Below are 6,519 nucleotides of genomic sequence, written 5' to 3' on the forward strand. Positions count from 1 at the left end.
TGCATCAATCAGCTGCTCGATCCAGCTATTTCGAAATAGCTAGCTCCAGCTTATGCATATGGCCGCTTCATATAGTAAACAGCTAGCTGTTTGTTTACTATTTGTGTATGATATCATTACGGGCCCAAGACGCCCTTTGATTAGTTTTCGGTGGGAGCAGCGAATTCAATGACGATCGGTGGCAACAACCCGGTGTAGTAACGTTCCAAAGAAGCCAAGATAATCATTGTTAATTTTAAGCACATGCCAACATATATGTGCATATATTCTCGGACAAGCTAGGTCCTCGAGTGTCCACCTATATAAGTAGATAGCTTCCTGCTCGAGGTATATCAACATAAGGCATTCTCCACCGATCGACAACTTCTCGCACTTCTCTCTTCCTATATCCACCGATCGAGGTAGATAACTTCATCTTAGTCAAGCAAGCAAGCACGCAAGCTGCTAGCTTCGAAGAAATAGAAATGGCGGCTGTTGCTGCAAAGCCACACGTTTTGGTGGCCTGTGCCTTGCTGCTCCTCGCTGTGGGGTGCCAGGCCAGCCCTTTCTGGCCACTGGAGATCGGCTACTACCACGACAAATGCCCCCAGGCGGAGGCTGTCGTCAAGGGCGTCATGGAGAAGGCCATCTCTCAGAACCCCGGCAATGGCGCCGCCATGATCCGCATGCTCTTCCACGACTGTTTCGTCGAGGTACTAACGAATTTGCAAACATATACGTTTGTACGTACATAGCTGATTAGTCAGACTCGAATAATCTCGTTGAGCTGATGATTATTAGGGCTGTGATGCCTCCGTCCTCCTGGACCCGACCCCGTTCAGCCCGACGCCGGAGAAACTCAGCCCGCCGAACGACCCTACCCTACGCGGCTTCGAGCTGATTCGAGGCGGCCTGCCCGGGCGTCGTCTCATGTGCTGACATCGTCGCCTTTGCGGCCCGTGACGCATCCTGCATCCTCAGCAGGGGCAAGGTAAACTTCCAGATGCCGTCCGGCCGCCGCGACGGCACCTTCTCCAACGCCTCCGAGCCGCTCAAGTTCCTGGCGCCGCCGACGTTCAACCTCAGCGACCTCGTCGCTAGCTTCGTCATCAAGGGCCTCAACACGGAGGACCTGGTCGTCCTCTCTGGCGCGCACACCATCGGGCGTTCCCACTGCTCGTCCTTCGTCTCCGACCGCCTCAACACCCCCTCCGACATCAACGGCGGCCTCGCCGCGTTCCTGAGGGGACAGTGCCCGGCCGACGCGACGCCGGGCGGCAACGACCCGACGGTGATGCAGGACGTGGTGACGCCCAACAAGCTGGGCAGGCAGTACTACAAGATCGTTTTGTCGCACACGGTGCTCTTCACCTCTGACGCTGCGCTCATGACGTCGGCGGAGACGGCGAGAATGGTGGTGGAGAACGCCTAAATCCCCGGGTGGTGGGAGGACAGGTTCGAGAAGGCCATGGTGAAGATGGCCGGCATCGAGGTCAAGACCGGTTACCAGGGCCAGATCAGGAAGAACTGCCGCGCCATCAACCACTACTAATATCTCAATAATTAAGCGGAGCAATACAGCAGCTGCGCATGTACGTGCATGCATGGCTCGATCTCAATTGTTTGCTTCAACCTGCAAGTGAGTTCATGTTGTAAATTTTGGCGATTCTTTCACTGCGCACTTTTTTTGGCATTCATCATTGTCGTCTTTTCTTTGGTTATTCCTTAGTTCAATTCTTACCAAGCTACAGAATTGTGTATATGGGGTGCATGTCTAATTGCAAGTCAATGTTCCTTGTTGAAATAATAAAAGTGATGCACGCAGCGTTTTGATCAGAGAAAGATTTTGGATGCTTCCAAAAGTGGGAAACGCCCAGTTTTGTTCCCTCAACCCATTTCACTTTGGTCCCTCGACTCTCAAACCCCACAGACTGCTCCACGAACTCTCCAGACTAGTCATTTTCGTCCTGGTGGAGAGGTGACACGGTTTCGCTACTGACTCAGCCGGTTTTGTCCAATCGCTGCTCATGTGGCATTTCCCTTTCTCTCCCAGTCAGCTTCGGTACACCCTCCTTAAACACATCAAGGACTAAGATCTGCCCATACCCCTTCGCTGTCAGAGGCATGATCGTCTTATGTAAAAAAATTCCCTCCCCCGCGCGTCCACGCCGATACCCCCCCGCGTCCGATGCCCCCCGCGCGCCTGTGTATACGGGGCTGCCGCACGAGCCGAGCCGCTTGGTAGCTGTGAGGACGCGAGCCGAGCCGAGCCGTTAGCATCCATGGGCCCACAATGTCAGATGCAGGGCGTGTCGGTGGGGGCGTACGTGTGGTCGTGGTGCGGTCGTGCAGTTAACTGTGCACTAATTGCGGCGCTGACTGCTCGTGGCCGATCTCCTACCGCCAGCCTTCTGCCGTCGTAGTCCGTGCCCTCCATTGCCGCGCGTGCGGCGACCGGGCGCCTTCCGCCTCGGGCCGGCAGCTGACGCGACCGGTCGGCTGCCGCCGCTGCGGCGACTGCCCGCCCGCCTTCAGACGCCGCCAGCGCTTCGGCTGTCGCGCGTGCCGTCCCCTCACCTTCCCACGCCACCGATGCCTCGCCTGCCGCGTCGTGCCGCCTTCCCATGCCACCGATGCCTCGCCTGCCGTGTCACGCCACCTTCCCACGCCACCGATGCCTCGCCTGCCGCATCGCGCCTTCACACGCCGCCGCTGCCTCGCTTTCACACGGCACGGCTGTCGCGCGTGCCGCCAGCCGCCCACCTCTCCCTCGGGGCGCGCGCCACCGACGGCTCGCCCGCCCACCTCCCTCCCCCGCCGTCTATAAAAGTCCGCGCCAGCCCTGAGCAGGCCATGCCATCTCCCTCGCCCCGCCCATCTCTCTTCCTCTCCTCGCACGCCCATCTCCCTCTCCTCGCCGGCAATGTCTTCCAATGACTCCGACGAGGGCGCGTGGCCGACCGGCGTTTGGCCGCTGAGCCTCACCGTCGACGACACGGAGGATCTGGCACGGTACGGCGTGATGGTGCCGCCGGCAGCCAAAGTGCCGCGGCCGTGGCGGATCGGGGCGGACGGCATCCCCACCATGGGACCGCCGCCGACAAGGCAGCAGCTCCACGCGTTCCCTGGCGGCCGCTACAACCGGAGGGCCCGGCGCAGGTGGTGGCGCGGGAAGAACTTCGACATCGTCCTCGGCGCGTTCAGGGATGCGGCGGCCGGCTGCACCGTCGGGGACATTACCGGCGAGGCCGGCACTTCCCATGGTCGCCGCCGCCATGGCCCACCTCCAGCCGCCCCCACTGCCCCGGCACAGCAGGCGCCCCTGACCCGGCGCTGGTCGAGATCCCGCCGGCGCAGGCCGCCCTCGCGCAAGAGAGAGACCCCGACGACACGCCAGGGCTACTTGCGGTGCTGGCCCAGTCGGCAGAGGAGGCGGCGGCGGCGGCCACTCGTGAGGAACGAGAGCGGCTGGCGGCCATAGCGGCGGTGCAGGAGCAGCAGGCGCGGGAAGACAACTGGTGGGATTTCAGCGACGACGACGACGACGACGACGGTGGCGATGATGGCGGCGACGGCGGTGAAGGAGAGACGGGCGGTATGGCGCCTTTTTATTTAAATTTCAATCTAAGTTATGTAAGAGCAGTGCTCGGTTATGTTTAGTGTTATGTAAGGTAGTTTGAATTATGAATGAACTTGGAATGGCTTATCTGGAAAAAAAACGTATGTTTAATTTGATGTTAGTCGTGCAACTTCAAAAAATAAACGGAAACATGCATTTCAACGTTACGAGAAAAATCAGTGCTCGGTTACGCATGCATGGGGCCTTCACTCATACTCGAGCGGTCTCTGAAAAATTCTTAAAGCGATAAAAAAGCCAAAAAACTTTTCATGCATCCTAATGATGATGGTGGAACAGTATAAAAAAATGTGGGTATATTTGAAGGCTATCGGAAAAAACTCCTTTCAGACGGGGCCTTCGGTCCTGCCCAAACGGGGTCTGGAGAAGGAGGCCAACTTGTCGACATATTCGGAAAAATTATAGAACATTCATAAAGTGATGAAAAATACAAAAAACTTGGCATGCATCCTACTGATAATGATAGAAGGAAAAAAACAATTATAAGAAAAATTTATAGAAGGAAGAAAGACAATGGTAAAAAAATTGCCTATTGTGCTTGCAGGCCACAACTGCGCTTAATCGGTCCGGCCCGATCAAGCCGGGCGGTGAAACGGCCGGCCTTTCGGCCCAGCTACGGCCTGCAGCACAGTCAATCGGGGTAGTGGCGGGACGGGGCGGGAATCAGAGGAGTTCGAAAGGGAGGTGGGAGGCAGGTATATAAGGCGGTCACGGCGTCGTTCGGCGGGTGAGGTGGGACTAAACTTTAGTCCTCACCCCCGCCGACCCTGCCCCCGCACCGCGCGCAGAGTCAATGGGCCGGCCCACGCGCGCCGTCGCGCATTGTCACTGTGCCGGCCGATGCATGCTGTCGAAGACTTTTTTGTTTTTTGTTTTAAAAATAATATTAATAAAACTCCATACGTAATATAGAATTGTTAACTATATTTATTATAATAATAATGAGTTGTTTATTAAAATTTATACAAAAAACTAATGAGTTTTTTATAAGTAATTGCTAAAACAATAATGAGTTTTTTGATAATTAATTCATAATGTGTTTTTTTGTAATGAATATTTTAATCAGTTATTTCTGTCAATTAGTAATTACATTTTTAATATTTATGTAATGTTAATAAATGTCTAAATAGTATTTAAAATATATGCAAAGTTTAGTACTGTGATGTGTTGCATTAACAGCTAAATGTGTTTACATAATAATAATGCGTTGTTTTTTTTAATTTATAAGTAAGAATAATGTGTTTTTTATTACAATTTATAGGTAAAAATAATCAGTATTTTTTAATTTTTTATGAGTTTTGTGTAAATGCCTAACATTTTGCAGCTTATTAAAAATTATTAATTAGTTTATTGATATAACTAATAATTTGGAAACGACCGTTCATAAAAAACTGTACTTGACATAGAATTTTTTTAAGTAGTTAAATTAAAAACGGTACTTAGTACAAAATTTATTAAGTAATTATATTAAAAAGAGTAGTTAATAGGGAATTTATTTCGTGTTGAAAATATACATATGAAAATTTTACTATTGTTATTTCTGCGCGAATTGACAAGCTTATATTAAAAAATAAGATAATAATAATGTCAGTTGACTTTAGTTAAAGTCACATGACATTATTACTACCTAATTCAATAAATATCTCAAAGGCGGCTATATAAGCCAGTCCTGGCGTCCCTCGGCGTGCGAGGTGGGACAAAAAAGCGCCCCTTCCACCTCTCCCTGCTCCGTGAATCGTAGAAGGAAAAAAATATTGATGAAAAAAAGCCCACCTGTGCTCGCACGCCGCAACTGCGCTTAATCGGTCCGGCTCGATCAAGCCGGGTAGCGAAAGGGCCGGCATTTCGGCCCAGCTACGGCCTGCAGCATAGGCCAACGGGACAGAGGCGGGGCGGGGCGGGAATCAGAGGAGTTCGAAACGGTGGTAGGAGCTTGGTATATAAGCCTGTCGCGGCGTGGTTCGGCGGGCGAGGTGGGACTAAACTTTAGTCCTCACCCCGCCGACCCTGCCCCCGCACCGCGCGCACACTCAATGGGCCGGCCCAGGCGCGCCGTCGCGCACAGTCACTGGACCATCGCGCACAGTCAAGACTTTTGTTTTGTTTTAAAAAAATAGTATTAAATTTTTTAGTTATTTATGCCTGGCTTATAGCATACAGTAATTCTATAATTAATAAAAAACCAGACGTAATATAGAATTGTTAACTATATTACTTATAATAATAATGAGTTGTTTTTTTAAATTTTTATGAAAAAGTAATGAGTATTTTATAAGTAATTGCTAAAACAATAATGAGTTTTTTGATATTAATTGATAATGAGTTTTTTTGTAATGAATTTTGTAATAAGTTATTTGTGTAGATTAGTAATTAAATTTTTAATATTTATGTAATGTTAATTAATGTCTAAAATATCTTTAAAATATATGCAAAGTTTAGTACTGTAATGTATTGCATTAACGGCTAAATGTGTTTACATAATAATAATGTGTTTTTTTTTAATTTATAAGTAAGAATAATGAGTTTTTTGTAATGTGTTTTTGATGCGTTTCACGGAGACCAAACGCACGTTGCGTCACGCCCGATCAGTGTTTTCGGTGCGTTTCATGGAGAAAACCATAGGAAATTCATATGGTGCCGGAAAATTATGAAAACTTGCAGGCATGATGGCCGTGCCGATGAGTGCGTGTGGAAAAAGTTAGGGGTCCACCGGCTGAATAAGAAAAGAGAACGCAGTTCGGGGCTGACATCGTTCATATCCGATCAGTGCCGGTTGCATGGGAGGTACGAGGTGGCACGGACGAAAACCCAAATTTGGTATGCAGTGGGCATGCCCATCTTAGGGCCCCACGCAAAATTTGAACGAATTCGGACACCAAACGCATGTTGCGTCACGCCCGGTC

General features: G+C 50.3%; 1 long non-coding RNA gene and 1 pseudogene across 1 annotated transcript in view; one reads left to right on the forward strand and one right to left on the reverse strand.

The window, feature by feature from the left end:
- The first annotated feature begins 352 nt into the window (after positions 1-352).
- LOC119349052 lies at positions 353-1,797 on the forward strand (annotated as a pseudogene).
- Positions 800-6,519, reverse strand: part of LOC119349053 — a 28,838-nt gene continuing 23,118 nt past the window's right edge. Inside the window, exon 3 of the long non-coding RNA XR_005169201.1 lies at positions 800-861. This is a non-coding gene — a long non-coding RNA (uncharacterized LOC119349053). The remainder of the gene's footprint in view (positions 862-6,519) is intronic.

The sequence above is a fragment of the Triticum dicoccoides genome, chromosome 1B (genome assembly GCF_002162155.2).
Source record: "Triticum dicoccoides isolate Atlit2015 ecotype Zavitan chromosome 1B, WEW_v2.0, whole genome shotgun sequence".
NCBI lineage: Eukaryota > Viridiplantae > Streptophyta > Magnoliopsida > Poales > Poaceae > Triticum > Triticum dicoccoides.